This window comes from Salmo salar, unplaced genomic scaffold (assembly GCF_965601325.2).
Source record: "Salmo salar unplaced genomic scaffold, fSalSal1 ptg000293l, whole genome shotgun sequence".
Lineage (NCBI taxonomy): Eukaryota > Metazoa > Chordata > Actinopteri > Salmoniformes > Salmonidae > Salmo > Salmo salar.
In genome coordinates this window covers 2,870,001-2,895,000 of record NW_027675346.1, presented here as the reverse complement: position 1 = coordinate 2,895,000, position 25,000 = coordinate 2,870,001, and the positions used below count along the sequence as shown (strand labels likewise).

The 25,000-nt window shown below is 42.8% G+C and overlaps 63 non-coding genes across 63 annotated transcripts; all 63 read right to left on the bottom strand.

The window, feature by feature from the left end:
- Positions 1–77: 77 nt before the first annotated feature.
- LOC145875485 (5S ribosomal RNA) lies at positions 78–196 on the bottom strand. Its single transcript, XR_014391121.1, has one exon. It is a non-coding gene; the product is annotated as a 5S ribosomal RNA (ribosomal RNA).
- A 409-nt stretch (positions 197–605) lies between these two features.
- LOC145874217 (5S ribosomal RNA) lies at positions 606–724 on the bottom strand. The gene has a single exon (XR_014389851.1). It is a non-coding gene; the product is annotated as a 5S ribosomal RNA (ribosomal RNA).
- Positions 725–863: 139 nt separating this feature from the next.
- LOC145874656 (5S ribosomal RNA) lies at positions 864–982 on the bottom strand. The gene has a single exon (XR_014390292.1). It is a non-coding gene; the product is annotated as a 5S ribosomal RNA (ribosomal RNA).
- A 139-nt stretch (positions 983–1,121) lies between these two features.
- LOC145874216 (5S ribosomal RNA) lies at positions 1,122–1,240 on the bottom strand. Its single transcript, XR_014389850.1, has one exon. It is a non-coding gene; the product is annotated as a 5S ribosomal RNA (ribosomal RNA).
- A 409-nt stretch (positions 1,241–1,649) lies between these two features.
- LOC145874635 (5S ribosomal RNA) lies at positions 1,650–1,768 on the bottom strand. Its single transcript, XR_014390271.1, has one exon. It is a non-coding gene; the product is annotated as a 5S ribosomal RNA (ribosomal RNA).
- Positions 1,769–1,907: 139 nt separating this feature from the next.
- On the bottom strand, positions 1,908–2,026 carry LOC145875484 (5S ribosomal RNA). The gene has a single exon (XR_014391120.1). It is a non-coding gene; the product is annotated as a 5S ribosomal RNA (ribosomal RNA).
- Positions 2,027–2,435: 409 nt separating this feature from the next.
- Positions 2,436–2,554, bottom strand: LOC145874214 (5S ribosomal RNA). Its single transcript, XR_014389848.1, has one exon. It is a non-coding gene; the product is annotated as a 5S ribosomal RNA (ribosomal RNA).
- A 139-nt stretch (positions 2,555–2,693) lies between these two features.
- Positions 2,694–2,812, bottom strand: LOC145874655 (5S ribosomal RNA). The gene has a single exon (XR_014390291.1). It is a non-coding gene; the product is annotated as a 5S ribosomal RNA (ribosomal RNA).
- A 139-nt stretch (positions 2,813–2,951) lies between these two features.
- LOC145874213 (5S ribosomal RNA) lies at positions 2,952–3,070 on the bottom strand. The gene has a single exon (XR_014389847.1). It is a non-coding gene; the product is annotated as a 5S ribosomal RNA (ribosomal RNA).
- A 409-nt stretch (positions 3,071–3,479) lies between these two features.
- LOC145874212 (5S ribosomal RNA) lies at positions 3,480–3,598 on the bottom strand. The gene has a single exon (XR_014389846.1). It is a non-coding gene; the product is annotated as a 5S ribosomal RNA (ribosomal RNA).
- Positions 3,599–3,737: 139 nt separating this feature from the next.
- Positions 3,738–3,856, bottom strand: LOC145874211 (5S ribosomal RNA). The gene has a single exon (XR_014389845.1). It is a non-coding gene; the product is annotated as a 5S ribosomal RNA (ribosomal RNA).
- Positions 3,857–3,995: 139 nt separating this feature from the next.
- On the bottom strand, positions 3,996–4,115 carry LOC145874654 (5S ribosomal RNA). Its single transcript, XR_014390290.1, has one exon. It is a non-coding gene; the product is annotated as a 5S ribosomal RNA (ribosomal RNA).
- Positions 4,116–4,254: 139 nt separating this feature from the next.
- Positions 4,255–4,373, bottom strand: LOC145874210 (5S ribosomal RNA). Its single transcript, XR_014389844.1, has one exon. It is a non-coding gene; the product is annotated as a 5S ribosomal RNA (ribosomal RNA).
- Positions 4,374–4,782: 409 nt separating this feature from the next.
- Positions 4,783–4,901, bottom strand: LOC145874209 (5S ribosomal RNA). Its single transcript, XR_014389843.1, has one exon. It is a non-coding gene; the product is annotated as a 5S ribosomal RNA (ribosomal RNA).
- A 409-nt stretch (positions 4,902–5,310) lies between these two features.
- On the bottom strand, positions 5,311–5,429 carry LOC145874681 (5S ribosomal RNA). The gene has a single exon (XR_014390317.1). It is a non-coding gene; the product is annotated as a 5S ribosomal RNA (ribosomal RNA).
- Positions 5,430–5,568: 139 nt separating this feature from the next.
- LOC145867486 (5S ribosomal RNA) lies at positions 5,569–5,687 on the bottom strand. Its single transcript, XR_014383479.1, has one exon. It is a non-coding gene; the product is annotated as a 5S ribosomal RNA (ribosomal RNA).
- A 409-nt stretch (positions 5,688–6,096) lies between these two features.
- LOC145874208 (5S ribosomal RNA) lies at positions 6,097–6,215 on the bottom strand. Its single transcript, XR_014389842.1, has one exon. It is a non-coding gene; the product is annotated as a 5S ribosomal RNA (ribosomal RNA).
- Positions 6,216–6,354: 139 nt separating this feature from the next.
- Positions 6,355–6,473, bottom strand: LOC145874207 (5S ribosomal RNA). Its single transcript, XR_014389841.1, has one exon. It is a non-coding gene; the product is annotated as a 5S ribosomal RNA (ribosomal RNA).
- Positions 6,474–6,612: 139 nt separating this feature from the next.
- On the bottom strand, positions 6,613–6,731 carry LOC145874206 (5S ribosomal RNA). The gene has a single exon (XR_014389840.1). It is a non-coding gene; the product is annotated as a 5S ribosomal RNA (ribosomal RNA).
- Positions 6,732–7,140: 409 nt separating this feature from the next.
- LOC145871052 (5S ribosomal RNA) lies at positions 7,141–7,259 on the bottom strand. Its single transcript, XR_014386682.1, has one exon. It is a non-coding gene; the product is annotated as a 5S ribosomal RNA (ribosomal RNA).
- Positions 7,260–7,398: 139 nt separating this feature from the next.
- On the bottom strand, positions 7,399–7,517 carry LOC145874205 (5S ribosomal RNA). The gene has a single exon (XR_014389839.1). It is a non-coding gene; the product is annotated as a 5S ribosomal RNA (ribosomal RNA).
- Positions 7,518–7,926: 409 nt separating this feature from the next.
- On the bottom strand, positions 7,927–8,045 carry LOC145868499 (5S ribosomal RNA). Its single transcript, XR_014384495.1, has one exon. It is a non-coding gene; the product is annotated as a 5S ribosomal RNA (ribosomal RNA).
- Positions 8,046–8,454: 409 nt separating this feature from the next.
- Positions 8,455–8,573, bottom strand: LOC145874676 (5S ribosomal RNA). Its single transcript, XR_014390312.1, has one exon. It is a non-coding gene; the product is annotated as a 5S ribosomal RNA (ribosomal RNA).
- Positions 8,574–8,712: 139 nt separating this feature from the next.
- On the bottom strand, positions 8,713–8,831 carry LOC145870050 (5S ribosomal RNA). Its single transcript, XR_014386046.1, has one exon. It is a non-coding gene; the product is annotated as a 5S ribosomal RNA (ribosomal RNA).
- Positions 8,832–8,970: 139 nt separating this feature from the next.
- LOC145868951 (5S ribosomal RNA) lies at positions 8,971–9,089 on the bottom strand. Its single transcript, XR_014384946.1, has one exon. It is a non-coding gene; the product is annotated as a 5S ribosomal RNA (ribosomal RNA).
- Positions 9,090–9,228: 139 nt separating this feature from the next.
- LOC145867485 (5S ribosomal RNA) lies at positions 9,229–9,347 on the bottom strand. Its single transcript, XR_014383478.1, has one exon. It is a non-coding gene; the product is annotated as a 5S ribosomal RNA (ribosomal RNA).
- Positions 9,348–9,756: 409 nt separating this feature from the next.
- Positions 9,757–9,875, bottom strand: LOC145867855 (5S ribosomal RNA). The gene has a single exon (XR_014383848.1). It is a non-coding gene; the product is annotated as a 5S ribosomal RNA (ribosomal RNA).
- Positions 9,876–10,014: 139 nt separating this feature from the next.
- Positions 10,015–10,133, bottom strand: LOC145874203 (5S ribosomal RNA). Its single transcript, XR_014389837.1, has one exon. It is a non-coding gene; the product is annotated as a 5S ribosomal RNA (ribosomal RNA).
- A 409-nt stretch (positions 10,134–10,542) lies between these two features.
- On the bottom strand, positions 10,543–10,661 carry LOC145874202 (5S ribosomal RNA). Its single transcript, XR_014389836.1, has one exon. It is a non-coding gene; the product is annotated as a 5S ribosomal RNA (ribosomal RNA).
- A 409-nt stretch (positions 10,662–11,070) lies between these two features.
- Positions 11,071–11,189, bottom strand: LOC145874675 (5S ribosomal RNA). Its single transcript, XR_014390311.1, has one exon. It is a non-coding gene; the product is annotated as a 5S ribosomal RNA (ribosomal RNA).
- A 139-nt stretch (positions 11,190–11,328) lies between these two features.
- Positions 11,329–11,447, bottom strand: LOC145875092 (5S ribosomal RNA). The gene has a single exon (XR_014390726.1). It is a non-coding gene; the product is annotated as a 5S ribosomal RNA (ribosomal RNA).
- A 139-nt stretch (positions 11,448–11,586) lies between these two features.
- Positions 11,587–11,705, bottom strand: LOC145873986 (5S ribosomal RNA). The gene has a single exon (XR_014389621.1). It is a non-coding gene; the product is annotated as a 5S ribosomal RNA (ribosomal RNA).
- A 139-nt stretch (positions 11,706–11,844) lies between these two features.
- Positions 11,845–11,963, bottom strand: LOC145867484 (5S ribosomal RNA). The gene has a single exon (XR_014383477.1). It is a non-coding gene; the product is annotated as a 5S ribosomal RNA (ribosomal RNA).
- A 409-nt stretch (positions 11,964–12,372) lies between these two features.
- Positions 12,373–12,491, bottom strand: LOC145874201 (5S ribosomal RNA). Its single transcript, XR_014389835.1, has one exon. It is a non-coding gene; the product is annotated as a 5S ribosomal RNA (ribosomal RNA).
- Positions 12,492–12,630: 139 nt separating this feature from the next.
- Positions 12,631–12,749, bottom strand: LOC145874200 (5S ribosomal RNA). Its single transcript, XR_014389834.1, has one exon. It is a non-coding gene; the product is annotated as a 5S ribosomal RNA (ribosomal RNA).
- Positions 12,750–12,888: 139 nt separating this feature from the next.
- Positions 12,889–13,007, bottom strand: LOC145874199 (5S ribosomal RNA). The gene has a single exon (XR_014389833.1). It is a non-coding gene; the product is annotated as a 5S ribosomal RNA (ribosomal RNA).
- A 409-nt stretch (positions 13,008–13,416) lies between these two features.
- On the bottom strand, positions 13,417–13,535 carry LOC145874198 (5S ribosomal RNA). Its single transcript, XR_014389832.1, has one exon. It is a non-coding gene; the product is annotated as a 5S ribosomal RNA (ribosomal RNA).
- Positions 13,536–13,674: 139 nt separating this feature from the next.
- On the bottom strand, positions 13,675–13,793 carry LOC145874197 (5S ribosomal RNA). Its single transcript, XR_014389831.1, has one exon. It is a non-coding gene; the product is annotated as a 5S ribosomal RNA (ribosomal RNA).
- A 409-nt stretch (positions 13,794–14,202) lies between these two features.
- Positions 14,203–14,321, bottom strand: LOC145874196 (5S ribosomal RNA). Its single transcript, XR_014389830.1, has one exon. It is a non-coding gene; the product is annotated as a 5S ribosomal RNA (ribosomal RNA).
- Positions 14,322–14,460: 139 nt separating this feature from the next.
- Positions 14,461–14,579, bottom strand: LOC145874195 (5S ribosomal RNA). Its single transcript, XR_014389829.1, has one exon. It is a non-coding gene; the product is annotated as a 5S ribosomal RNA (ribosomal RNA).
- A 409-nt stretch (positions 14,580–14,988) lies between these two features.
- LOC145874194 (5S ribosomal RNA) lies at positions 14,989–15,107 on the bottom strand. The gene has a single exon (XR_014389828.1). It is a non-coding gene; the product is annotated as a 5S ribosomal RNA (ribosomal RNA).
- Positions 15,108–15,246: 139 nt separating this feature from the next.
- LOC145874192 (5S ribosomal RNA) lies at positions 15,247–15,365 on the bottom strand. The gene has a single exon (XR_014389826.1). It is a non-coding gene; the product is annotated as a 5S ribosomal RNA (ribosomal RNA).
- A 409-nt stretch (positions 15,366–15,774) lies between these two features.
- On the bottom strand, positions 15,775–15,893 carry LOC145874191 (5S ribosomal RNA). Its single transcript, XR_014389825.1, has one exon. It is a non-coding gene; the product is annotated as a 5S ribosomal RNA (ribosomal RNA).
- Positions 15,894–16,032: 139 nt separating this feature from the next.
- On the bottom strand, positions 16,033–16,151 carry LOC145873263 (5S ribosomal RNA). Its single transcript, XR_014388898.1, has one exon. It is a non-coding gene; the product is annotated as a 5S ribosomal RNA (ribosomal RNA).
- Positions 16,152–16,290: 139 nt separating this feature from the next.
- On the bottom strand, positions 16,291–16,409 carry LOC145874190 (5S ribosomal RNA). Its single transcript, XR_014389824.1, has one exon. It is a non-coding gene; the product is annotated as a 5S ribosomal RNA (ribosomal RNA).
- Positions 16,410–16,548: 139 nt separating this feature from the next.
- LOC145874189 (5S ribosomal RNA) lies at positions 16,549–16,667 on the bottom strand. Its single transcript, XR_014389823.1, has one exon. It is a non-coding gene; the product is annotated as a 5S ribosomal RNA (ribosomal RNA).
- Positions 16,668–16,806: 139 nt separating this feature from the next.
- Positions 16,807–16,925, bottom strand: LOC145874188 (5S ribosomal RNA). The gene has a single exon (XR_014389822.1). It is a non-coding gene; the product is annotated as a 5S ribosomal RNA (ribosomal RNA).
- Positions 16,926–17,334: 409 nt separating this feature from the next.
- On the bottom strand, positions 17,335–17,453 carry LOC145874187 (5S ribosomal RNA). Its single transcript, XR_014389821.1, has one exon. It is a non-coding gene; the product is annotated as a 5S ribosomal RNA (ribosomal RNA).
- A 139-nt stretch (positions 17,454–17,592) lies between these two features.
- On the bottom strand, positions 17,593–17,711 carry LOC145873152 (5S ribosomal RNA). The gene has a single exon (XR_014388785.1). It is a non-coding gene; the product is annotated as a 5S ribosomal RNA (ribosomal RNA).
- Positions 17,712–17,850: 139 nt separating this feature from the next.
- Positions 17,851–17,969, bottom strand: LOC145867958 (5S ribosomal RNA). The gene has a single exon (XR_014383952.1). It is a non-coding gene; the product is annotated as a 5S ribosomal RNA (ribosomal RNA).
- Positions 17,970–18,378: 409 nt separating this feature from the next.
- Positions 18,379–18,497, bottom strand: LOC145868316 (5S ribosomal RNA). The gene has a single exon (XR_014384311.1). It is a non-coding gene; the product is annotated as a 5S ribosomal RNA (ribosomal RNA).
- Positions 18,498–18,906: 409 nt separating this feature from the next.
- On the bottom strand, positions 18,907–19,025 carry LOC145872874 (5S ribosomal RNA). Its single transcript, XR_014388505.1, has one exon. It is a non-coding gene; the product is annotated as a 5S ribosomal RNA (ribosomal RNA).
- Positions 19,026–19,434: 409 nt separating this feature from the next.
- LOC145874186 (5S ribosomal RNA) lies at positions 19,435–19,553 on the bottom strand. The gene has a single exon (XR_014389820.1). It is a non-coding gene; the product is annotated as a 5S ribosomal RNA (ribosomal RNA).
- A 409-nt stretch (positions 19,554–19,962) lies between these two features.
- Positions 19,963–20,081, bottom strand: LOC145874185 (5S ribosomal RNA). Its single transcript, XR_014389819.1, has one exon. It is a non-coding gene; the product is annotated as a 5S ribosomal RNA (ribosomal RNA).
- A 139-nt stretch (positions 20,082–20,220) lies between these two features.
- Positions 20,221–20,339, bottom strand: LOC145873041 (5S ribosomal RNA). The gene has a single exon (XR_014388672.1). It is a non-coding gene; the product is annotated as a 5S ribosomal RNA (ribosomal RNA).
- Positions 20,340–20,478: 139 nt separating this feature from the next.
- On the bottom strand, positions 20,479–20,597 carry LOC145869116 (5S ribosomal RNA). Its single transcript, XR_014385113.1, has one exon. It is a non-coding gene; the product is annotated as a 5S ribosomal RNA (ribosomal RNA).
- A 409-nt stretch (positions 20,598–21,006) lies between these two features.
- Positions 21,007–21,125, bottom strand: LOC145868315 (5S ribosomal RNA). Its single transcript, XR_014384310.1, has one exon. It is a non-coding gene; the product is annotated as a 5S ribosomal RNA (ribosomal RNA).
- A 409-nt stretch (positions 21,126–21,534) lies between these two features.
- Positions 21,535–21,653, bottom strand: LOC145871772 (5S ribosomal RNA). The gene has a single exon (XR_014387403.1). It is a non-coding gene; the product is annotated as a 5S ribosomal RNA (ribosomal RNA).
- Positions 21,654–22,062: 409 nt separating this feature from the next.
- LOC145868779 (5S ribosomal RNA) lies at positions 22,063–22,181 on the bottom strand. The gene has a single exon (XR_014384775.1). It is a non-coding gene; the product is annotated as a 5S ribosomal RNA (ribosomal RNA).
- A 1,577-nt stretch (positions 22,182–23,758) lies between these two features.
- LOC145867308 (5S ribosomal RNA) lies at positions 23,759–23,877 on the bottom strand. Its single transcript, XR_014383301.1, has one exon. It is a non-coding gene; the product is annotated as a 5S ribosomal RNA (ribosomal RNA).
- A 139-nt stretch (positions 23,878–24,016) lies between these two features.
- Positions 24,017–24,135, bottom strand: LOC145872930 (5S ribosomal RNA). Its single transcript, XR_014388561.1, has one exon. It is a non-coding gene; the product is annotated as a 5S ribosomal RNA (ribosomal RNA).
- Positions 24,136–24,275: 140 nt separating this feature from the next.
- Positions 24,276–24,394, bottom strand: LOC145874184 (5S ribosomal RNA). Its single transcript, XR_014389818.1, has one exon. It is a non-coding gene; the product is annotated as a 5S ribosomal RNA (ribosomal RNA).
- Positions 24,395–24,803: 409 nt separating this feature from the next.
- LOC145868777 (5S ribosomal RNA) lies at positions 24,804–24,922 on the bottom strand. Its single transcript, XR_014384773.1, has one exon. It is a non-coding gene; the product is annotated as a 5S ribosomal RNA (ribosomal RNA).
- Between the last annotated feature and the right edge of the window lie 78 nt (positions 24,923–25,000).

Below are 25,000 nucleotides of genomic sequence, written 5' to 3'. Positions count from 1 at the left end.
TCAATTCATCATTAAATGCTTAATACAAGGCAGTGTTGCTGATGAAATAGTGCAAGAGCACACCCTCGTGGACAAAATGCTTACAGCACCTGGTATTCACAGGCGGTCTCCCATCCAAGTACTAACCAGGCCCGACCCTGCTTAGCTTCCGAGATCAGACGAGATCGGGCGTACCCAGGCTGGTATGGCCGTAAGCGAGAAACAATCTCTTGCTACAACATATATAGTCAAAGTGAGTGTCATAAACAGACATTGCATTTTCACCAATTAGATAAGCAGCTTGAACATTGTGTCACTGAAAAAGTAGAAGAAATTACAAACACTGTTCCCATCACTTTTTAGCACAGGTAGTTGGATAAAATACAAACTTTATTTCCTTTCATCATTTGAACAGGGCAAAGGAGCACAAAGCACACACAAGCTGCATTCAGCAACAATATTCTTGTTTGTCTTATAAATACAAGGCAGATGCTAATTGAAAACACAAGGAAATTTGATCCTATTAAAAAGGCAGGAAGCTGCATTTAGTCAATTCATCATTAAATGCTCACTACAAGGCAGTGTTGCTGATGAAATAGTGCAAGAGCACACCCTCGTGGACAAAATGCTTACAGCACCTGGTATTCCCAGGCGGTCTCCCATCCAAGTACTAACCAGGCCCGACCCTGCTTAGCTTCCGAGATCAGACGAGATCGGGCGTACCCAGGCTGGTATGGCCGTAAGCGAGAAACAATCTCTTGCTACAACATATATAGTCAAAGTGAGTCTGATAAAACAGACATTTAGTCAATTCATCATTAAATGCTTAATACAAGGCAGTGTTGCTGATGAAATAGTGCAAGAGCACACCCTCGTGGACAAAATGCTTACAGCACCTGGTATTCCCAGGCGGTCTCCCATCCAAGTACTAACCAGGCCAGACCCTGCTTAGCTTCCGAGATCAGACGAGATCGGGCGTACCCAGGGTGGTATGGCCGTAAGCGAGAAACAATCTCTTGCTACAACATATATAGTCAAAGTGAGTCTGATAAAACAGACATTTAGTCAATTCATCATTAAATGCTTAATACAAGGCAGTGTTGCTGATGAAATAGTGCAAGAGCACACCCTCGTGGACAAAATGCTTACAGCACCTGGTATTCCCAGGCGGTCTCCCATCCAAGTACTAACCAGGCCCGACCCTGCTTAGCTTCCGAGATCAGACGAGATCGGGCGTACCCAGGCTGGTATGGCCGTAAGCGAGAAACAATCTCTTGCTACAACATATATAGTCAAAGTGAGTGTCATAAACAGACATTGCATTTTCACCAATTAGATAAGCAGCTTGAACATTGTGTCACTGAAAAAGTAGAAGAAATTACAAACACTGTTCCCATCACTTTTTAGCACAGGTAGTTGGATAAAATACAAACTTTATTTCCTTTCATCATTTGAACAGGGCAAAGGAGCACAAAGCACACACAAGCTGCATTCAGCAACAATATTCTTGTTTGTCTTATAAATACAAGGCAGATGCTAATTGAAAACACAAGGAAATTTGATCCTATTAAAAAGGCAGGAAGCTGCATTTAGTCAATTCATCATTAAATGCTCACTACAAGGCAGTGTTGCTGATGAAATAGTGCAAGAGCACACCCTCGTGGACAAAATGCTTACAGCACCTGGTATTCCCAGGCGGTCTCCCATCCAAGTACTAACCAGGCCCGACCCTGCTTAGCTTCCGAGATTAGACGAGATCGGGCGTACCCAGGGTGGTATGGCCGTAAGCGAGAAACAATCTCTTGCTACAACATATATAGTCAAAGTGAGTCTGATAAAACAGACATTTAGTCAATTCATCATTAAATGCTTAATACAAGGCAGTGTTGCTGATGAAATAGTGCAAGAGCACACCCTCGTGGACAAAATGCTTACAGCACCTGGTATTCACAGGCGGTCTCCCATCCAAGTACTAACCAGGCCCGACCCTGCTTAGCTTCCGAGATCAGACGAGATCGGGCGTACCCAGGCTGGTATGGCCGTAAGCGAGAAACAATCTCTTGCTACAACATATATAGTCAAAGTGAGTGTCATAAACAGACATTGCATTTTCACCAATTAGATAAGCAGCTTGAACATTGTGTCACTGAAAAAGTAGAAGAAATTACAAACACTGTTCCCATCACTTTTTAGCACAGGTAGTTGGATAAAATACAAACTTTATTTCCTTTCATCATTTGAACAGGGCAAAGGAGCACAAAGCACACACAAGCTGCATTCAGCAACAATATTCTTGTTTGTCTTATAAATACAAGGCAGATGCTAATTGAAAACACAAGGAAATTTGATCCTATTAAAAAGGCAGGAAGCTGCATTTAGTCAATTCATCATTAAATGCTCACTACAAGGCAGTGTTGCTGATGAAATAGTGCAAGAGCACACCCTCGTGGACAAAATGCTTACAGCACCTGGTATTCCCAGGCGGTCTCCCATCCAAGTACTAACCAGGCCCGACCCTGCTTAGCTTCCGAGATCAGACGAGATCGGGCGTACCCAGGCTGGTATGGCCGTAAGCGAGAAACAATCTCTTGCTACAACATATATAGTCAAAGTGAGTCTGATAAAACAGACATTTAGTCAATTCATCATTAAATGCTTAATACAAGGCAGTGTTGCTGATGAAATAGTGCAAGAGCACACCCTCGTGGACAAAATGCTTACAGCACCTGGTATTCCCAGGCGGTCTCCCATCCAAGTACTAACCAGGCCAGACCCTGCTTAGCTTCCGAGATCAGACGAGATCGGGCGTACCCAGGGTGGTATGGCCGTAAGCGAGAAACAATCTCTTGCTACAACATATATAGTCAAAGTGAGTCTGATAAAACAGACATTTAGTCAATTCATCATTAAATGCTTAATACAAGGCAGTGTTGCTGATGAAATAGTGCAAGAGCACACCCTCGTGGACAAAATGCTTACAGCACCTGGTATTCCCAGGCGGTCTCCCATCCAAGTACTAACCAGGCCCGACCCTGCTTAGCTTCCGAGATCAGACGAGATCGGGCGTACCCAGGCTGGTATGGCCGTAAGCGAGAAACAATCTCTTGCTACAACATATATAGTCAAAGTGAGTGTCATAAACAGACATTGCATTTTCACCAATTAGATAAGCAGCTTGAACATTGTGTCACTGAAAAAGTAGAATAAATTACAAACACTGTTCCCATCACTTTTTAGCACAGGTAGTTGGATAAAATACAAACTTTATTTCCTTTCATCATTTGAACAGGGCAAAGGAGCACAAAGCACACACAAGCTGCATTCAGCAACAATATTCTTGTTTGTCTTATAAATACAAGGCAGATGCTAATTGAAAACACAAGGAAATTTGATCCTATTAAAAAGGCAGGAAGCTGCATTTAGTCAATTCATCATTAAATGCTCACTACAAGGCAGTGTTGCTGATGAAATAGTGCAAGAGCACACCCTCGTGGACAAAATGCTTACAGCACCTGGTATTCCCAGGCGGTCTCCCATCCAAGTACTAACCAGGCCCGACCCTGCTTAGCTTCCGAGATCAGACGAGATCGGGCGTACCCAGGCTGGTATGGCCGTAAGCGAGAAACAATCTCTTGCTACAACATATATAGTCAAAGTGAGTCTGATAAAACAGACATTTAGTCAATTCATCATTAAATGCTTAATACAAGGCAGTGTTGCTGATGAAATAGTGCAAGAGCACACCCTCGTGGACAAAATGCTTACAGCACCTGGTATTCCCAGGCGGTCTCCCATCCAAGTACTAACCAGGCCCGACCCTGCTTAGCTTCCGAGATCAGACGAGATCGGGCGTACCCAGGCTGGTATGGCCGTAAGCGAGAAACAATCTCTTGCTACAACATATATAGTCAAAGTGAGTCTGATAAAACAGACATTTAGTCAATTCATCATTAAATGCTTAATACAAGGCAGTGTTGCTGATGAAATAGTGCAAGAGCACACCCTCGTGGACAAAATGCTTACAGCACCTGGTATTCCCAGGCGGTCTCCCATCCAAGTACTAACCAGGCCCGACCCTGCTTAGCTTCCGAGATCAGACGAGATCGGGACGTACCCAGGGTGGTATGGCCGTAAGCGAGAAACAATCTCTTGCTACAACATATATAGTCAAAGTGAGTCTGATAAAACAGACATTTAGTCAATTCATCATTAAATGCTTAATACAAGGCAGTGTTGCTGATGAAATAGTGCAAGAGCACACCCTCGTGGACAAAATGCTTACAGCACCTGGTATTCCCAGGCGGTCTCCCATCCAAGTACTAACCAGGCCCGACCCTGCTTAGCTTCCGAGATCAGACGAGATCGGGCGTACCCAGGCTGGTATGGCCGTAAGCGAGAAACAATCTCTTGCTACAACATATATAGTCAAAGTGAGTGTCATAAACAGACATTGCATTTTCACCAATTAGATAAGCAGCTTGAACATTGTGTCACTGAAAAAGTAGAAGAAATTACAAACACTGTTCCCATCACTTTTTAGCACAGGTAGTTGGATAAAATACAAACTTTATTTCCTTTCATCATTTGAACAGGGCAAAGGAGCACAAAGCACACACAAGCTGCATTCAGCAACAATATTCTTGTTTGTCTTATAAATACAAGGCAGATGCTAATTGAAAACACAAGGAAATTTGATCCTATTAAAAAGGCAGGAAGCTGCATTTAGTCAATTCATCATTAAATGCTCACTACAAGGCAGTGTTGCTGATGAAATAGTGCAAGAGCACACCCTCGTGGACAAAATGCTTACAGCACCTGGTATTCCCAGGCGGTCTCCCATCCAAGTACTAACCAGGCCCGACCCTGCTTAGCTTCCGAGATCAGACGAGATCGGGCGTACCCAGGCTGGTATGGCCGTAAGCGAGAAACAATCTCTTGCTACAACATATATAGTCAAAGTGAGTGTCATAAACAGACATTGCATTTTCACCAATTAGATAAGCAGCTTGAACATTGTGTCACTGAAAAAGTAGAAGAAATTACAAACACTGTTCCCATCACTTTTTAGCACAGGTAGTTGGATAAAATACAAACTTTATTTCCTTTCATCATTTGAACAGGGCAAAGGAGCACAAAGCACACACAAGCTGCATTCAGCAACAATATTCTTGTTTGTCTTATAAATACAAGGCAGATGCTAATTGAAAACACAAGGAAATTTGATCCTATTAAAAAGGCAGGAAGCTGCATTTAGTCAATTCATCATTAAATGCTCACTACAAGGCAGTGTTGCTGATGAAATAGTGCAAGAGCACACCCTCGTGGACAAAATGCTTACAGCACCTGGTATTCCCATGCGGTCTCCCATCCAAGTACTAACCAGGCCCGACCCTGCTTAGCTTCCGAGATCAGACGAGATCGGGCGTACCCAGGCTGGTATGGCCGTAAGCGAGAAACAATCTCTTGCTACAACATATATAGTCAAAGTGAGTCTGATAAAACAGACATTTAGTCAATTCATCATTAAATGCTTAATACAAGGCAGTGTTGCTGATGAAATAGTGCAAGAGCACACCCTCGTGGACAAAATGCTTACAGCACCTGGTATTCCCAGGCGGTCTCCCATCCAAGTACTAACCAGGCCCGACCCTGCTTAGCTTCCGAGATCAGACGAGATCGGGCGTACCCAGGCTGATATGGCCGTAAGCGAGAAACAATCTCTTGCTACAACATATATAGTCAAAGTGAGTGTCATAAACAGACATTGCATTTTCACCAATTAGATAAGCAGCTTGAACTTTGTGTCACTGAAAAAGTAGAAGAAATTACAAACACTGTTCCCATCACTTTTTAGCACAGGTAGTTGGATAAAATACAAACTTTATTTCCTTTCATCATTTGAACAGGGCAAAGGAGCACAAAGCACACACAAGCTGCATTCAGCAACAATATTCTTGTTTGTCTTATAAATACAAGGCAGATGCTAATTGAAAACACAAGGAAATTTGATCCTATTAAAAAGGCAGGAAGCTGCATTTAGTCAATTCATCATTAAATGCTCACTACAAGGCAGTGTTGCTGATGAAATAGTGCAAGAGCACACCCTCGTGGACAAAATGCTTACAGCACCTGGTATTCCCAGGCGGTCTCCCATCCAAGTACTAACCAGGCCCGACCCTGCTTAGCTTCCGAGATCAGACGAGATCGGGCGTACCCAGGCTGGTATGGCCGTAAGCGAGAAACAATCTCTTGCTACAACATATATAGTCAAAGTGAGTCTGATAAAACAGACATTTAGTCAATTCATCATTAAATGCTTAATACAAGGCAGTGTTGCTGATGAAATAGTGCAAGAGCACACCCTCGTGGACAAAATGCTTACAGCACCTGGTATTCCCAGGCGGTCTCCCATCCAAGTACTAACCAGGCCCGACCCTGCTTAGCTTCCGAGATCAGACGAGATCGGGCGTACCCAGGCTGGTATGGCCGTAAGCGAGAAACAATCTCTTGCTACAACATATATAGTCAAAGTGAGTCTGATAAAACAGACATTTAGTCAATTCATCATTAAATGCTTAATACAAGGCAGTGTTGCTGATGAAATAGTGCAAGAGCACACCCTCGTGGACAAAATGCTTACAGCACCTGGTATTCCCAGGCGGTCTCCCATCCAAGTACTAACCAGGCCCGACCCTGCTTAGCTTCCGAGATCAGACGAGATCGGGCGTACCCAGGCTGGTATGGCCGTAAGCGAGAAACAATCTCTTGCTACAACATATATAGTCAAAGTGAGTGTCATAAACAGACATTGCATTTTCACCAATTAGATAAGCAGCTTGAACATTGTGTCACTGAAAAAGTAGAAGAAATTACAAACACTGTTCCCATCACTTTTTAGCACAGGTAGTTGGATAAAATACAAACTTTATTTCCTTTCATCATTTGAACAGGGCAAAGGAGCACAAAGCACACACAAGCTGCATTCAGCAACAATATTCTTGTTTGTCTTATAAATACAAGGCAGATGCTAATTGAAAACACAAGGAAATTTGATCCTATTAAAAAGGCAGGAAGCTGCATTTAGTCAATTCATCATTAAATGCTCACTACAAGGCAGTGTTGCTGATGAAATAGTGCAAGAGCACACCCTCGTGGACAAAATGCTTACAGCACCTGGTATTCCCAGGCGGTCTCCCATCCAAGTACTAACCAGGCCCGACCCTGCTTAGCTTCCGAGATCAGACGAGATCGGGCGTACCCAGGGTGGTATGGCCGTAAGCCAGAAACAATCTCTTGCTACAACATATATAGTCAAAGTGAGTCTGATAAAACAGACATTTAGTCAATTCATCATTAAATGCTTAATACAAGGCAGTGTTGCTGATGAAATAGTGCAAGAGCACACCCTCGTGGACAAAATGCTTACAGCACCTGGTATTCCCAGGCGGTCTCCCATCCAAGTACTAACCAGGCCCGACCCTGCTTAGCTTCCGAGATCAGACGAGATCGGGCGTACCCAGGCTGGTATGGCCGTAAGCGAGAAACAATCTCTTGCTACAACATATATAGTCAAAGTGAGTGTCATAAACAGACATTGCATTTTCACCAATTAGATAAGCAGCTTGAACATTGTGTCACTGAAAAAGTAGAAGAAATTACAAACACTGTTCCCATCACTTTTTAGCACAGGTAGTTGGATAAAATACAAACTTTATTTCCTTTCATCATTTGAACAGGGCAAAGGAGCACAAAGCACACACAAGCTGCATTCAGCAACAATATTCTTGTTTGTCTTATAAATACAAGGCAGATGCTAATTGAAAACACAAGGAAATTTGATCCTATTAAAAAGGCAGGAAGCTGCATTTAGTCAATTCATCATTAAATGCTCACTACAAGGCAGTGTTGCTGATGAAATAGTGCAAGAGCACACCCTCGTGGACAAAATGCTTACAGCACCTGGTATTCCCAGGCGGTCTCCCATCCAAGTACTAACCAGGCCCGACCCTGCTTAGCTTCTGAGATCAGACGAGATCGGGCGTACCCAGGCTGGTATGGCCGTAAGCGAGAAACAATCTCTTGCTACAACATATATAGTCAAAGTGAGTGTCATAAACAGACATTGCATTTTCACCAATTAGATAAGCAGCTTGAACATTGTGTCACTGAAAAAGTAGAAGAAATTACAAACACTGTTCCCATCACTTTTTAGCACAGGTAGTTGGATAAAATACAAACTTTATTTCCTTTCATCATTTGAACAGGGCAAAGGAGCACAAAGCACACACAAGCTGCATTCAGCAACAATATTCTTGTTTGTCTTATAAATACAAGGCAGATGCTAATTGAAAACACAAGGAAATTTGATCCTATTAAAAAGGCAGGAAGCTGCATTTAGTCAATTCATCATTAAATGCTCACTACAAGGCAGTGTTGCTGATGAAATAGTGCAAGAGCACACCCTCGTGGACAAAATGCTTACAGCACCTGGTATTCCCAGGCGGTCTCCCATCCAAGTACTAACAAGGCCCGACCCTGCTTAGCTTCCGAGATCAGACGAGATCGGGCGTACCCAGGGTGGTATGGCCGTAAGCGAGAAACAATCTCTTGCTACAACATATATAGTCAAAGTGAGTCTGATAAAACAGACATTTAGTCAATTCATCATTAAATGCTTAATACAAGGCAGTGTTGCTGATGAAATAGTGCAAGAGCACACCCTCGTGGACAAAATGCTTACAGCACCTGGTATTCCCAGGCGGTCTCCCATCCAAGTACTAACCAGGCCCGACCCTGCTTAGCTTCCGAGATCAGACGAGATCGGGCGTACCCAGGGTGGTATGGCCGTAAGCGAGAAACAATCTCTTGCTACAACATATATAGTCAAAGTGAGTCTGATAAAACAGACATTTAGTCAATTCATCATTAAATGCTTAATACAAGGCAGTGTTGCTGATGAAATAGTGCAAGAGCACACCCTCGTGGACAAAATGCTTACAGCACCTGGTATTCCCAGGCGGTCTCCCATCCAAGTACTAACCAGGCCCGACCCTGCTTAGCTTCCGAGATCAGACGAGATCGGGCGTACCCAGGGTGGTATGGCCGTAAGCGAGAAACAATCTCTTGCTACAACATATATAGTCAAAGTGAGTCTGATAAAACAGACATTTAGTCAATTCATCATTAAATGCTTAATACAAGGCAGTGTTGCTGATGAAATAGTGCAAGAGCACACCCTCGTGGACAAAATGCTTACAGCACCTGGTATTCCCAGGCGGTCTCCCATCCAAGTACTAACCAGGCCCGACCCTGCTTAGCTTCCGAGATCAGACGAGATCGGGCGTACCCAGGCTGATATGGCCGTAAGCGAGAAACAATCTCTTGCTACAACATATATAGTCAAAGTGAGTGTCATAAACAGACATTGCATTTTCACCAATTAGATAAGCAGCTTGAACTTTGTGTCACTGAAAAAGTAGAAGAAATTACAAACACTGTTCCCATCACTTTTTAGCACAGGTAGTTGGATAAAATACAAACTTTATTTCCTTTCATCATTTGAACAGGGCAAAGGAGCACAAAGCACACACAAGCTGCATTCAGCAACAATATTCTTGTTTGTCTTATAAATACAAGGCAGATGCTAATTGAAAACACAAGGAAATTTGATCCTATTAAAAAGGCAGGAAGCTGCATTTAGTCAATTCATCATTAAATGCTCACTACAAGGCAGTGTTGCTGATGAAATAGTGCAAGAGCACACCCTCGTGGACAAAATGCTTACAGCACCTGGTATTCCCAGGCGGTCTCCCATCCAAGTACTAACCAGGCCCGACCCTGCTTAGCTTCCGAGATCAGACGAGATCGGGCGTACCCAGGGTGGTATGGCCGTAAGCCAGAAACAATCTCTTGCTACAACATATATAGTCAAAGTGAGTCTGATAAAACAGACATTTAGTCAATTCATCATTAAATGCTTAATACAAGGCAGTGTTGCTGATGAAATAGTGCAAGAGCACACCCTCGTGGACAAAATGCTTACAGCACCTGGTATTCCCAGGCGGTCTCCCATCCAAGTACTAACCAGGCCCGACCCTGCTTAGCTTCCGAGATCAGACGAGATCGGGCGTACCCAGGCTGGTATGGCCGTAAGCGAGAAACAATCTCTTGCTACAACATATATAGTCAAAGTGAGTGTCATAAACAGACATTGCATTTTCACCAATTAGATAAGCAGCTTGAACATTGTGTCACTGAAAAAGTAGAAGAAATTACAAACACTGTTCCCATCACTTTTTAGCACAGGTAGTTGGATAAAATACAAACTTTATTTCCTTTCATCATTTGAACAGGGCAAAGGAGCACAAAGCACACACAAGCTGCATTCAGCAACAATATTCTTGTTTGTCTTATAAATACAAGGCAGATGCTAATTGAAAACACAAGGAAATTTGATCCTATTAAAAAGGCAGGAAGCTGCATTTAGTCAATTCATCATTAAATGCTCACTACAAGGCAGTGTTGCTGATGAAATAGTGCAAGAGCACACCCTCGTGGACAAAATGCTTACAGCACCTGGTATTCCCAGGCGGTCTCCCATCCAAGTACTAACCAGGCCCGACCCTGCTTAGCTTCCGAGATCAGACGAGATCGGGCGTACCCAGGCTGGTATGGCCGTAAGCGAGAAACAATCTCTTGCTACAACATATATAGTCAAAGTGAGTGTCATAAACAGACATTGCATTTTCACCAATTAGATAAGCAGCTTGAACATTGTGTCACTGAAAAAGTAGAAGAAATTACAAACACTGTTCCCATCACTTTTTAGCACAGGTAGTTGGATAAAATACAAACTTTATTTCCTTTCATCATTTGAACAGGGCAAAGGAGCACAAAGCACACACAAGCTGCATTCAGCAACAATATTCTTGTTTGTCTTATAAATACAAGGCAGATGCTAATTGAAAACACAAGGAAATTTGATCCTATTAAAAAGGCAGGAAGCTGCATTTAGTCAATTCATCATTAAATGCTCACTACAAGGCAGTGTTGCTGATGAAATAGTGCAAGAGCACACCCTCGTGGACAAAATGCTTACAGCACCTGGTATTCCCAGGCGGTCTCCCATCCAAGTACTAACAAGGCCCGACCCTGCTTAGCTTCCGAGATCAGACGAGATCGGGCGTACCCAGGGTGGTATGGCCGTAAGCGAGAAACAATCTCTTGCTACAACATATATAGTCAAAGTGAGTCTGATAAAACAGACATTTAGTCAATTCATCATTAAATGCTTAATACAAGGCAGTGTTGCTGATGAAATAGTGCAAGAGCACACCCTCGTGGACAAAATGCTTACAGCACCTGGTATTCCCAGGCGGTCTCCCATCCAAGTACTAACCAGGCCCGACCCTGCTTAGCTTCCGAGATCAGACGAGATCGGGCGTACCCAGGGTGGTATGGCCGTAAGCGAGAAACAATCTCTTGCTACAACATATATAGTCAAAGTGAGTCTGATAAAACAGACATTTAGTCAATTCATCATTAAATGCTTAATACAAGGCAGTGTTGCTGATGAAATAGTGCAAGAGCACACCCTCGTGGACAAAATGCTTACAGCACCTGGTATTCCCAGGCGGTCTCCCATCCAAGTACTAACCAGGCCCGACCCTGCTTAGCTTCCGAGATCAGACGAGATCGGGCGTACCCAGGGTGGTATGGCCGTAAGCGAGAAACAATCTCTTGCTACAACATATATAGTCAAAGTGAGTCTGATAAAACAGACATTTAGTCAATTCATCATTAAATGCTTAATACAAGGCAGTGTTGCTGATGAAATAGTGCAAGAGCACACCCTCGTGGACAAAATGCTTACAGCACCTGGTATTCCCAGGCGGTCTCCCATCCAAGTACTAACCAGGCCCGACCCTGCTTAGCTTCCGAGATCAGACGAGATCGGGCGTACCCAGGCTGATATGGCCGTAAGCGAGAAACAATCTCTTGCTACAACATATATAGTCAAAGTGAGTGTCATAAACAGACATTGCATTTTCACCAATTAGATAAGCAGCTTGAACTTTGTGTCACTGAAAAAGTAGAAGAAATTACAAACACTGTTCCCATCACTTTTTAGCACAGGTAGTTGGATAAAATACAAACTTTATTTCCTTTCATCATTTGAACAGGGCAAAGGAGCACAAAGCACACACAAGCTGCATTCAGCAACAATATTCTTGTTTGTCTTATAAATACAAGGCAGATGCTAATTGAAAACACAAGGAAATTTGATCCTATTAAAAAGGCAGGAAGCTGCATTTAGTCAATTCATCATTAAATGCTCACTACAAGGCAGTGTTGCTGATGAAATAGTGCAAGAGCACACCCTCGTGGACAAAATGCTTACAGCACCTGGTATTCCCAGGCGGTCTCCCATCCAAGTACTAACCAGGCCCGACCCTGCTTAGCTTCCGAGATCAGACGAGATCGGGCGTACCCAGGCTGGTATGGCCGTAAGCGAGAAACAATCTCTTGCTACAACATATATAGTCAAAGTGAGTCTGATAAAACAGACATTTAGTCAATTCATCATTAAATGCTTAATACAAGGCAGTGTTGCTGATGAAATAGTGCAAGAGCACACCCTCGTGGACAAAATGCTTACAGCACCTGGTATTCCCAGGCGGTCTCCCATCCAAGTACTAACCAGGCCCGACCCTGCTTAGCTTCCGAGATCAGACGAGATCGGGCGTACCCAGGCTGGTATGGCCGTAAGCGAGAAACAATCTCTTGCTACAACATATATAGTCAAAGTGAGTCTGATAAAACAGACATTTAGTCAATTCATCATTAAATGCTTAATACAAGGCAGTGTTGCTGATGAAATAGTGCAAGAGCACACCCTCGTGGACAAAATGCTTACAGCACCTGGTATTCCCAGGCGGTCTCCCATCCAAGTACTAACCAGGCCCGACCCTGCTTAGCTTCCGAGATCAGACGAGATCGGGCGTACCCAGGCTGGTATGGCCGTAAGCGAGAAACAATCTCTTGCTACAACATATATAGTCAAAGTGAGTGTCATAAACAGACATTGCATTTTCACCAATTAGATAAGCAGCTTGAACATTGTGTCACTGAAAAAGTAGAAGAAATTACAAACACTGTTCCCATCACTTTTTAGCACAGGTAGTTGGATAAAATACAAACTTTATTTCCTTTCATCATTTGAACAGGGCAAAGGAGCACAAAGCACACACAAGCTGCATTCAGCAACAATATTCTTGTTTGTCTTATAAATACAAGGCAGATGCTAATTGAAAACACAAGGAAATTTGATCCTATTAAAAAGGCAGGAAGCTGCATTTAGTCAATTCATCATTAAATGCTCACTACAAGGCAGTGTTGCTGATGAAATAGTGCAAGAGCACACCCTCGTGGACAAAATGCTTACAGCACCTGGTATTCCCAGGCGGTCTCCCATCCAAGTACTAACCAGGCCCGACCCTGCTTAGCTTCCGAGATCAGACGAGATCGGGCGTACCCAGGCTGGTATGGCCGTAAGCGAGAAACAATCTCTTGCTACAACATATATAGTCAAAGTGAGTCTGATAAAACAGACATTTAGTCAATTCATCATTAAATGCTTAATACAAGGCAGTGTTGCTGATGAAATAGTGCAAGAGCACACCCTCGTGGACAAAATGCTTACAGCACCTGGTATTCCCAGGCGGTCTCCCATCCAAGTACTAACCAGGCCCGACCCTGCTTAGCTTCCGAGATCAGACGAGATCGGGCGTACCCAGGCTGGTATGGCCGTAAGCGAGAAACAATCTCTTGCTACAACATATATAGTCAAAGTGAGTGTCATAAACAGACATTGCATTTTCACCAATTAGATAAGCAGCTTGAACATTGTGTCACTGAAAAAGTAGAAGAAATTACAAACACTGTTCCCATCACTTTTTAGCACAGGTAGTTGGATAAAATACAAACTTTATTTCCTTTCATCATTTGAACAGGGCAAAGGAGCACAAAGCACACACAAGCTGCATTCAGCAACAATATTCTTGTTTGTCTTATAAATACAAGGCAGATGCTAATTGAAAACACAAGGAAATTTGATCCTATTAAAAAGGCAGGAAGCTGCATTTAGTCAATTCATCATTAAATGCTCACTACAAGGCAGTGTTGCTGATGAAATAGTGCAAGAGCACACCCTCGTGGACAAAATGCTTACAGCACCTGGTATTCCCAGGCGGTCTCCCATCCAAGTACTAACCAGGCCCGACCCTGCTTAGCTTCCGAGATCAGACGAGATCGGGCGTACCCAGGCTGGTATGGCCGTAAGCGAGAAACAATCTCTTGCTACAACATATATAGTCAAAGTGAGTCTGATAAAACAGACATTTAGTCAATTCATCATTAAATGCTTAATACAAGGCAGTGTTGCTGATGAAATAGTGCAAGAGCACACCCTCGTGGACAAAATGCTTACAGCACCTGGTATTCCCAGGCGGTCTCCCATCCAAGTACTAACCAGGCCCGACCCTGCTTAGCTTCCGAGATCAGACGAGATCGGGCGTACCCAGGCTGGTATGGCCGTAAGCGAGAAACAATCTCTTGCTACAACATATATAGTCAAAGTGAGTGTCATAAACAGACATTGCATTTTCACCAATTAGATAAGCAGCTTGAACATTGTGTCACTGAAAAAGTAGAAGAAATTACAAACACTGTTCCCATCACTTTTTAGCACAGGTAGTTGGATAAAATACAAACTTTATTTCCTTTCATCATTTGAACAGGGCAAAGGAGCACAAAGCACACACAAGCTGCATTCAGCAACAATATTCTTGTTTGTCTTATAAATACAAGGCAGATGCTAATTGAAAACACAAGGAAATTTGATCCTATTAAAAAGGCAGGAAGCTGCATTTAGTCAATTCATCATTAAATGCTCACTACAAGGCAGTGTTGCTGATGAAATAGTGCAAGAGCACACCCTCGTGGACAAAATGCTTACAGCACCTGGTATTCCCAGGCGGTCTCCCATCCAAGTACTAACCAGGCCCGACCCTGCTTAGCTTCCGAGATCAGACGAGATCGGGCGTACCCAGGCTGGTATGGCCGTAAGCGAGAAACAATCTCTTGCTACAACATATATAGTCAAAGTGAGTCTGATAAAACAGACATTTAGTCAATTCATCATTAAATGCGTAATACAAGGCAGTGTTGCTGATGAAATAGTGCAAGAGCACACCCTCGTGGACAAAATGCTTACAGCACCTGGTATTCCCAGGCGGTCTCCCATCCAAGTACTAACCAGGCCCGACCCTGCTTAGCTTCCGAGATCAGACGAGATCGGGCGTACCCAGGCTGGTATGGCCGTAAGCGAGAAACAATCTCTTGCTACAACATATATAGTCAAAGTGAGTGTCATAAACAGACATTGCATTTTCACCAATTAGATAAGCAGCTTGAACATTGTGTCACTGAAAAAGTAGAAGAAATTACAAACACTGTTCCCATCACTTTTTAGCACAGGTAGTTGGATAAAATACAAACTTTATTTCCTTTCATCATTTGAACAGGGCAAAGGAGCACAAAGCACACACAAGCTGCATTCAGCAACAATATTCTTGTTTGTCTTATAAATACAAGGCAGATGCTAATTGAAAACACAAGGAAATTTGATCCTATTAAAAAGGCAGGAAGCTGCATTTAGTCAATTCATCATTAAATGCTCACTACAAGGCAGTGTTGCTGATGAAATAGTGCAAGAGCACACCCTCGTGGACAAAATGCTTACAGCACCTGGTATTCCCAGGCGGTCTCCCATCCAAGTACTAACCAGGCCCGACCCTGCTTAGCTTCCGAGATCAGACGAGATCGGGCGTACCCAGGCTGGTATGGCCGTAAGCGAGAAACAATCTCTTGCTACAACATATATAGTCAAAGTGAGTCTGATAAAACAGACATTTAGTCAATTCATCATTAAATGCTTAATACAAGGCAGTGTTGCTGATGAAATAGTGCAAGAGCACACCCTCGTGGACAAAATGCTTACAGCACCTGGTATTCCCAGGCGGTCTCCCATCCAAGTACTAACCAGGCCCGACCCTGCTTAGCTTCCGAGATCAGACGAGATCGGGCGTACCCAGGGTGGTATGGCCATAAGCGAGAAACAATCTCTTGCTACAACATATATAGTCAAAGTGAGTCTGATAAAACAGACATTTAGTCAATTCATCATTAAATGCTTAATACAAGGCAGTGTTGCTGATGAAATAGTGCAAGAGCACACCCTCGTGGACAAAATGCTTACAGCACCTGGTATTCCCAGGCGGTCTCCCATCCAAGTACTAACCAGGCCCGACCCTGCTTAGCTTCCGAGATCAGACGAGATCGGGCGTACCCAGGCTGGTATGGCCGTAAGCGAGAAACAATCTCTTGCTACAACATATATAGTCAAAGTGAGTCTGATAAAACAGACATTTAGTCAATTCATCATTAAATGCGTAATACAAGGCAGTGTTGCTGATGAAATAGTGCAAGAGCACACCCTCGTGGACAAAATGCTTACAGCACCTGGTATTCCCAGGCGGTCTCCCATCCAAGTACTAACCAGGCCCGACCCTGCTTAGCTTCCGAGATCAGACGAGATCGGGCGTACCCAGGCTGGTATGGCCGTAAGCGAGAAACAATCTCTTGCTACAACATATATAGTCAAAGTGAGTCTGATAAAACAGACATTTAGTCAATTCATCATTAAATGCGTAATACAAGGCAGTGTTGCTGATGAAATAGTGCAAGAGCACACCCTCGTGGACAAAATGCTTACAGCACCTGGTATTCCCAGGCGGTCTCCCATCCAAGTACTAACCAGGCCCGACCCTGCTTAGCTTCCGAGATCAGACGAGATCGGGCGTACCCAGGCTGGTATGGCCGTAAGCGAGAAACAATCTCTTGCTACAACATATATAGTCAAAGTGAGTGTCATAAACAGACATTGCATTTTCACCAATTAGATAAGCAGCTTGAACATTGTGTCACTGAAAAAGTAGAAGAAATTACAAACACTGTTCCCATCACTTTTTAGCACAGGTAGTTGGATAAAATACAAACTTTATTTCCTTTCATCATTTGAACAGGGCAAAGGAGCACAAAGCACACACAAGCTGCATTCAGCAACAATATTCTTGTTTGTCTTATAAATACAAGGCAGATGCTAATTGAAAACACAAGGAAATTTGATCCTATTAAAAAGGCAGGAAGCTGCATTTAGTCAATTCATCATTAAATGCTCACTACAAGGCAGTGTTGCTGATGAAATAGTGCAAGAGCACACCCTCGTGGACAAAATGCTTACAGCACCTGGTATTCCCAGGCGGTCTCCCATCCAAGTACTAACCAGGCCCGACCCTGCTTAGCTTCCGAGATCAGACGAGATCGGGCGTACCCAGGCTGGTATGGCCGTAAGCGAGAAACAATCTCTTGCTACAACATATATAGTCAAAGTGAGTCTGATAAAACAGACATTTAGTCAATTCATCATTAAATGCTTAATACAAGGCAGTGTTGCTGATGAAATAGTGCAAGAGCACACCCTCGTGGACAAAATGCTTACAGCACCTGGTATTCCCAGGCGGTCTCCCATCCAAGTACTAACCAGGCCCGACCCTGCTTAGCTTCCGAGATCAGACGAGATCGGGCGTACCCAGGGTGGTATGGCCATAAGCGAGAAACAATCTCTTGCTACAACATATATAGTCAAAGTGAGTCTGATAAAACAGACATTTAGTCAATTCATCATTAAATGCTTAATACAAGGCAGTGTTGCTGATGAAATAGTGCAAGAGCACACCCTCGTGGACAAAATGCTTACAGCACCTGGTATTCCCAGGCGGTCTCCCATCCAAGTACTAACCAGGCCCGACCCTGCTTAGCTTCCGAGATCAGACGAGATCGGGCGTACCCAGGCTGGTATGGCCGTACGCGAGAAACAATCTCTTGCTACAACATATATAGTCAAAGTGAGTGTCATAAACAGACATTGCATTTTCACCAATTAGATAAGCAGCTTGAACATTGTGTCACTGAAAAAGTAGAAGAAATTACAAACACTGTTCCCATCACTTTTTAGCACAGGTAGTTGGATAAAATACAAACTTTATTTCCTTTCATCATTTGAACAGGGCAAAGGAGCACAAAGCACACACAAGCTGCATTCAGCAACAATATTCTTGTTTGTCTTATAAATACAAGGCAGATGCTAATTGAAAACACAAGGAAATTTGATCCTATTAAAAAGGCAGGAAGCTGCATTTAGTCAATTCATCATTAAATGCTCACTACAAGGCAGTGTTGCTGATGAAATAGTGGAAGAGCACACCCTCGTGGACAAAATGCTTACAGCACCTGGTATTCCCAGGCGGTCTCCCATCCAAGTACTAACCAGGCCCGACCCTGCTTAGCTTCCGAGATCAGACAAGATCGGGCGTACCCAGGCTGGTATGGCCGTAAGCGAGAAACAATCACTTGCTACAACATATATAGTCAAAGTGAGTGTCATAAACAGACATTGCATTTTCACCAATTAGATAAGCAGCTTGAACATTGTGTCACTGAAAAAGTAGAAGAAATTACAAACACTGTTCCCATCACTTTTTAGCACAGGTAGTTGGATAAAATACAAACTTTATTTCCTTTCATCATTTGAACAGGGCAAAGGAGCACAAAGCACACACAAGCTGCATTCAGCAACAATATTCTTGTTTGTCTTATAAATACAAGGCAGATGCTAATTGAAAACACAAGGAAATTTGATCCTATTAAAAAGGCAGGAAGCTGCATTTAGTCAATTCATCATTAAATGCTCACTACAAGGCAGTGTTGCTGATGAAATAGTGCAAGAGCACACCCTCGTGGACAAAATGCTTACAGCACCTGGTATTCCCAGGCGGTCTCCCATCCAAGTACTAACCAGGCCCGACCCTGCTTAGCTTCCGAGATCAGACGAGATCGGGCGTACCCAGGGTGGTATGGCCGTAAGCGAGAAACAATCTCTTGCTACAACATATATAGTCAAAGTGAGTGTCATAAACAGACATTGCATTTTCACCAATTAGATAAGCAGCTTGAACATTGTGTCACTGAAAAAGTAGAAGAAATTACAAACACTGTTCCCATCACTTTTTAGCACAGGTAGTTGGATAAAATACAAACTTTATTTCCTTTCATCATTTGAACAGGGCAAAGGAGCACAAAGCACACACAAGCTGCATTCAGCAACAATATTCTTGTTTGTCTTATAAATACAAGGCAGATGCTAATTGAAAACACAAGGAAATTTGATCCTATTAAAAAGGCAGGAAGCTGCATTTAGTCAATTCATCATTAAATGCGTAATACAAGGCAGTGTTGCTGATGAAATAGTGCAAGAGCACACCCTCGTGGACAAAATGCTTACAGCACCTGGTATTCCCAGGCGGTCTCCCATCCAAGTACTAACCAGGCCCGACCCTGCTTAGCTTCCGAGATCAGACGAGATCGGGCGTACCCAGGCTGGTATGGCCGTAAGCGAGAAACAATCTCTTGCTACAACATATATAGTCAAAGTGAGTGTCATAAACAGACATTGCATTTTCACCAATTAGATAAGCAGCTTGAACATTGTGTCACTGAAAAAGTAGAAGAAATTACAAACACTGTTCCCATCACTTTTTAGCACAGGTAGTTGGATAAAATACAAACTTTATTTCCTTTCATCATTTGAACAGGGCAAAGGAGCACAAAGCACACACAAGCTGCATTCAGCAACAATATTCTTGTTTGTCTTATAAATACAAGGCAGATGCTAATTGAAAACACAAGGAAATTTGATCCTATTAAAAAGGCAGGAAGCTGCATTTAGTCAATTCATCATTAAATGCTCACTACAAGGCAGTGTTGCTGATGAAATAGTGCAAGAGCACACCCTCGTGGACAAAATGCTTACAGCACCTGGTATTCCCAGGCGGTCTCCCATCCAAGTACTAACCAGGCCCGACCCTGCTTAGCTTCCGAGATCAGACGAGATCGGGCGTACCCAGGCTGGTATGGCCGTAAGCGAGAAACAATCTCTTGCTACAACATATATAGTCAAAGTGAGTCTGATAAAACAGACATTTAGTCAATTCATCATTAAATGCTTAATACAAGGCAGTGTTGCTGATGAAATAGTGCAAGAGCACACCCTCGTGGACAAAATGCTTACAGCACCTGGTATTCCCAGGCGGTCTCCCATCCAAGTACTAACCAGGCCCGACCCTGCTTAGCTTCCGAGATCAGACGAGATCGGGCGTACCCAGGGTGGTATGGCCATAAGCGAGAAACAATCTCTTGCTACAACATATATAGTCAAAGTGAGTCTGATAAAACAGACATTTAGTCAATTCATCATTAAATGCTTAATACAAGGCAGTGTTGCTGATGAAATAGTGCAAGAGCACACCCTCGTGGACAAAATGCTTACAGCACCTGGTATTCCCAGGCGGTCTCCCATCCAAGTACTAACCAGGCCCGACCCTGCTTAGCTTCCGAGATCAGACGAGATCGGGCATACCCAGGCTGGTATGGCCGTACGCGAGAAACAATCTCTTGCTACAACATATATAGTCAAAGTGAGTGTCATAAACAGACATTGCATTTTCACCAATTAGATAAGCAGCTTGAACATTGTGTCACTGAAAAAGTAGAAGAAATTACAAACACTGTTCCCATCACTTTTTAGCACAGGTAGTTGGATAAAATACAAACTTTATTTCCTTTCATCATTTGAACAGGGCAAAGGAGCACAAAGCACACACAAGCTGCATTCAGCAACAATATTCTTGTTTGTCTTATAAATACAAGGCAGATGCTAATTGAAAACACAAGGAAATTTGATCCTATTAAAAAGGCAGGAAGCTGCATTTAGTCAATTCATCATTAAATGCTCACTACAAGGCAGTGTTGCTGATGAAATAGTGGAAGAGCACACCCTCGTGGACAAAATGCTTACAGCACCTGGTATTCCCAGGCGGTCTCCCATCCAAGTACTAACCAGGCCCGACCCTGCTTAGCTTCCGAGATCAGACAAGATCGGGCGTACCCAGGCTGGTATGGCCGTAAGCGAGAAACAATCTCTTGCTACAACATATATAGTCAAAGTGAGTGTCATAAACAGACATTGCATTTTCACCAATTAGATAAGCAGCTTGAACATTGTGTCACTGAAAAAGTAGAAGAAATTACAAACACTGTTCCCATCACTTTTTAGCACAGGTAGTTGGATAAAATACAAACTTTATTTCCTTTCATCATTTGAACAGGGCAAAGGAGCACAAAGCACACACAAGCTGCATTCAGCAACAATATTCTTGTTTGTCTTATAAATACAAGGCAGATGCTAATTGAAAACACAAGGAAATTTGATCCTATTAAAAAGGCAGGAAGCTGCATTTAGTCAATTCATCATTAAATGCTCACTACAAGGCAGTGTTGCTGATGAAATAGTGCAAGAGCACACCCTCGTGGACAAAATGCTTACAGCACCTGGTATTCCCAGGCGGTCTCCCATCCAAGTACTAACCAGGCCCGACCCTGCTTAGCTTCCGAGATCAGACGAGATCGGGCGTACCCAGGGTGGTATGGCCGTAAGCGAGAAACAATCTCTTGCTACAACATATATAGTCAAAGTGAGTGTCATAAACAGACATTGCATTTTCACCAATTAGATAAGCAGCTTGAACATTGTGTCACTGAAAAAGTAGAAGAAATTACAAACACTGTTCCCATCACTTTTTAGCACAGGTAGTTGGATAAAATACAAACTTTATTTCCTTTCATCATTTGAACAGGGCAAAGGAGCACAAAGCACACACAAGCTGCATTCAGCAACAATATTCTTGTTTGTCTTATAAATACAAGGCAGATGCTAATTGAAAACACAAGGAAATTTGATCCTATTAAAAAGGCAGGAAGCTGCATTTAGTCAATTCATCATTAAATGCTCACTACAAGGCAGTGTTGCTGATGAAATAGTGCAAGAGCACACCCTCGTGGACAAAATGCTTACAGCACCTGGTATTCCCAGGCGGTCTCCCATCCAAGTACTAACCAGGCCCGACCCTGCTTAGCTTCCGAGATCAGACGAGATCGGGCGTACCCAGGCTCGTATGGCCGTAAGCGAGAAACAATCTCTTGCTACAACATATATAGTCAAAGTGAGTCTGATAAAACAGACATTTAGTCAATTCATCATTAACCTCTTGGGGCTAGGTGGGACGCTAGCGTGCCACCTGTGGTGCACTCCATCAACAGCAGGTGCATTTCAAGAGCGGCAAATTTGAATCCAAATAAATGTCAAAATTCAAATTTTTCAAAAATACAACTATGTTACACCATTTGAAAGATAAACATCTCCTTAATCTAACCACGTTTTACGATTTCAAAAAGGTTTTACGGCGAAAGCATAAATTTAGAGTATGTTAGGACAGTACATTTACAAGAGTTGTGTGTAATGTTTTGTCAAGTCAAAGACAGGGTCACCAAAACCATAAAACCAGCTAAAATGATACACTAACCTTTTACAATCTCCATCAGATGACACTCCTAGGACATTATGTTAGACAATGCATGCATTTTTAGTTCTATCAAGTTCATATTTATATACAAAAACAGCGTTTTACTATGGCATTGATGTTGAGGAAATCGTTTCCCTCCAATAACCGGCAGTCAAGTCAGCGTCACAAATTAAATAATTAAAATTAGAAAACATTGGTAAAATATTATATTGTCATTTAAAGAATTATAGATTTACATCTTTTGAACGCAATCAACTTGCCAGATTTAAAAATAACCTTACTGGGAAATCACACTTTGCAATAATCTGAGCACTGTGCCCAGAAAAATACGCGTTGCGATACAGACTAGACGTCATGTTGGGGAGATCTAAAATCGAAAATACTATGTAAATAATCCATTACCTTTGATTCTCTTCATCAGATGTCACTTCCAGGTATCACAGGTCCATAACGAATGTAGTTTTGTTCAAAAAAGCTCATCATTTATGTCCAAAAATCTCCGTCTCGTTAGCACATGATGTAAGCCAGCCGGACTTCTCGTCATGAACGAGGGGAAAAAATATATTTCCGTTCGTTCAAACATGTCAAACGTTGTATAGCATAAATCATTAGGGCCTTTTTTAACCAGAACATGAATAATATTCAAGGTGGACGAATGCATAGCCTTTTATAACGTATTGGAACGAGGGTACCCAACATGAAGTAGCGCGCCAGGTGTCTAATGGGACATCACCGTTCCATGGCTCTTGTTCGGTCAGATCTCCCTCCAGAAGACTCAAAACACTTTGTAAAGGCTGGTGACATCTAGTGGAAGCAATAGGAAGTGCCAAAATATTCCTAAACCCCTGTGTTTTTCAATGGGAGAGGTTTAAAGTCAATACAACACATCAGGTATCCACTTCCTGTCAGAAAATGTCTCAGGGTTTTGCCTGCCAAATGAGTTCTGTTATACTCACAGACACCATTCAAACAGTTTTGGAAACTTTAGAGTGTTTTCTATCCATATATAATAAGTATATGCATATTCTAGTTACTGGGTAGGATTAGTAACCAGATTAAATCGGGTACATTTTTTTTATCCAGACGTGCAAATGCTGCCCCCTAGACCCAACAGGTTAAATGCTTAATACAAGGCAGTGTTGCTGATGAAATAGTGCAAGAGCACACCCTCGTGGACAAAATGCTTACAGCACCTGGTATTCCCAGGCGGTCTCCCATCCAAGTACTAACCAGGCCCGACCCTGCTTAGCTTCCGAGATCAGACGAGATCGGGCGTACCCAGGGTGGTATGGCCGTAAGCGAGAAACAATCTCTTGCTACAACATATATAGTCAAAGTGAGTCTGATAAAACAGACATTTAGTCAATTCATCATTAAATGCTTAATACAAGGCAGTGTTGCTGATGAAATAGTGCAAGAGCACACCCTCGTGGACAAAATGCTTACAGCACCTGGTATTCCCAGGCGGTCTCCCATCTAAGTACTAACCAGGCCCGACCCTGCTTAGCTTCCGAGATCAGACGAGATCGGGCGTACCCAGGGTGGTATGGCCGTAAGCGAGAAACAATCTCTTGCTACAACATATATAGTCAAAGTGAGTCTGATAAAAACAGACATTTAGTCAATTCATCATTAAATGCTTAATACAAGGCAGTGTTGCTGATGAAATAGTGCAAGAGCACACCCTCGTGGACAAAATGCTTACAGCACCTGGTATTCCCAGGCGGTCTCCCATCCAAGTACTAACCAGGCCCGACCCTGCTTAGCTTCCGAGATCAGACGAGATCGGGCGTACCCAGGCTGGTATGGCCGTAAGCGAGAAACAATCTCTTGCTACAACATATATAGTCAAAGTGAGTGTCATAAACAGACATTGCATTTTCACCAATTAGATAAGCAGCTTGAACATTGTGTCACTGAAAAAGTAGAAGAAATTACAAACACTGTTCCCATCACTTTTTAGCACAGGTAGTTGGATAAAATACAAACTTTATTTCCTTTCATCATTTGAACAGGGCAAAGGAGCACAAAGCACACACAAGCTGCATTCAGCAACAATATTCTTGTTTGTCTTATAAATACAAGGCAGATGCTAATTGAAAACACAAGGAAATTTGATCCTATTAAAAAGGCAGGAAGCTGCATTTAGTCAATTCATCATTAAATGCTCACTACAAGGCAGTGTTGCTGATGAAATAGTGCAAGAGCACACCCTCGTGGACAAAATGCTTACAGCACCTGGTATTCCCAGGCGGTCTCCCATCCAAGTACTAACCAGGCCCGACCCTGCTTAGCTTCCGAGATCAGACGAGATCGGGCGTACCCAGGCTCGTATGGCCGTAAGCGAGAAACAATCTCTTGCTACAACATATATAGTCAAAGTGAGTCTGATAAAACAGACATTTAGTCAATTCATCATTAAA